Source organism: Cephus cinctus, unplaced genomic scaffold, assembly GCF_000341935.2.
Source record: "Cephus cinctus unplaced genomic scaffold, Ccin1 Ccin1_scaffold1113, whole genome shotgun sequence".
Lineage (NCBI taxonomy): Eukaryota > Metazoa > Arthropoda > Insecta > Hymenoptera > Cephidae > Cephus > Cephus cinctus.
Genome location: NW_014333621.1, coordinates 8,937 through 11,074, shown reverse-complemented (window position 1 = coordinate 11,074; position 2,138 = coordinate 8,937). Strand labels below are relative to the sequence as shown.

The 2,138-nt window shown below is 36.9% G+C and overlaps 1 pseudogene; it reads right to left on the bottom strand.

Moving 5' to 3' along the window:
• Positions 1-230: 230 nt before the first annotated feature.
• Positions 231-1,430, bottom strand: LOC112495013 (annotated as a pseudogene).
• Between the last annotated feature and the right edge of the window lie 708 nt (positions 1,431-2,138).

Genomic DNA, 2,138 nt, shown 5'->3' with positions numbered 1-2,138 from the left:
AGCGAGCACCTATTCGAACTCCGGCAGAGTACACGCAAAACAAAAGAAAATAATAAAATAATTTATCGAAATTTCAATTAGGCCCTTGCGGTCGGTGGATCCTGCTTGGACTTTGCAATGGCCTTTTAGGCCCATATCGCGTTTCGGCGTGATTTTCCGTCGAGGACAAGACGGGTGAAATCCACCACGTCACAAACTACTGTTTGCACCTGTTGAAATGCTTCCCAGCAATGAAGCCATTGATCGATCCGTTGGCGAGCATCTCCGTGTTCACCATTACATTCGTTAATCCACAATTATCAATAAATTTACTATTCGCCACACTCAGTAGCCACTTGTTTACTTTGATGCATGGTTTCTATCACGGCAGCGTTATTTGTTGGTGAGGTATTAATTGTCGTTAAGTAGCAAAGATTTTGTTTGCTGAATGTATTATCATGCAACAAGCTATTAAAACCCAACCACATCGGCGTACCTGATAGATACAAATAGTGCGAAAGCATCCATATAAAATTAATTTGCTGCACTGATGTAAGATTCGGAATGCTTAAGCGCATTGGCATTGGCATCAAATGGCTGCATACTTTCAATCAATCTAGGTCGTTTTCTGTACGGCTCCAGGTCGTGGGTAATGACGTCAAAACTCCGCCTGCATTTAACGATTTTAGATTTTGCCAAAACTTGTGCAATGATGTCTTTCACGGGGTGGCTTGCATCTTGCAGCATTTCTTCATTTTTATGGCTAGTCGCATCATTCGAATTGCCTTCAGCAACAAATGCGCTGTCACTAAGACTCTCGCTTCGGATAGCATTCTCGTTATCAGCAACGTTCTCATTTTCGACGTTTTCAGATGCTGATTTATCGTGATTTGATTCGTCGTCATTTTGAAATATTATGCCGACCGTATCGTCAAGTGTATCTTTACCACTTGTCGTATCTACAAAACGATCGAAGTTGTTGAATGCAATACCGGTGCACAATTCTAACAATCGTACAATACCTTCCGGGCAAATGTCAGAACGCCCGCAAGACGTAAATGTTGCTTCAGTTCCAAGATACCTTCCAATATATTGTAACTGCAGCAATGCCCGTACCGATTGACAATATTAACAATTTTTTTATTGTTCGTTAAACTCTTCAAAGTCATACTAAGACAAATTTGTTTTGATGGTTTTATTCGCCCTTTTGAGACAGCATAAATGAGGTCTTCCGATAACGATTTCGCTAATCTTTTTGTCTTTTCATTGCGCTTACGTCGGTAATTTGAGCCTGAAATTACTTCTTGATAAAATTTAAATAACGTTTCCGGTTTTTCGCATTCGCGGTTGATTAAATCTGTTGTTTTAACTTTAAGTGGTAATTTATTACAACTTATTTTATTTATTTCTTCCTTTAAAAGACGAGCAGCAGTATTTAGAATGTCGTGTTTTTAAATTTCATTTTGAATTATAATGCCTTTATACGGCTTCACAACATCTTTACCGTCGAAACTTATTATACTGATTTTTTTTTGAAATTTTTAAAATAATTTTTCTTTTAAATGGTATGGTTTTAAAGTATACGATGAAATATCTTGCTCGTTATCGTTTAAATGAGATGATCTTCTCTGTAACGAACTTCTCTACTAATTCATACGCTTCTGCGCGGATATCTCTCGTAAAGTGCCATTCTGATTTTTCTTCATTTTTTGCTTGCTGAGATTCGTATGAATTTAGATAACAAGTTTTGCAACTTTTATGAAAAACAATTATCTCGTGTAAGTCCTGCAGTTTCTGTTACATATTAACATCGTTGATGTTTAAATCAATATTTTTTATTGTTTCCAGTCCAGTTTCTTGTAACACAGATAAATTTTCCTTTCGGCCTTTTACCTTAAAACAAATAAATTTTTTAAATTAAAACTTAAAACAGATAAATTTTCCTTTCGGCCTTTTACCTTTATTCTGGATTTTTCACAAAATATGCAAAGAAGGTTGTCCTGCGCATTATCGGCCCCTTTGACAAAATCAGAACTTTCGTCAGCAGAACTGTTGCTGCGATTATCACTCTCGTCTGGCGCCACATTTGGATCAGCATTCTCGACTTCAGAAAGATGCTGCCTAAAAACATGTTTATTGTGTTAATAAACTGTTGACGT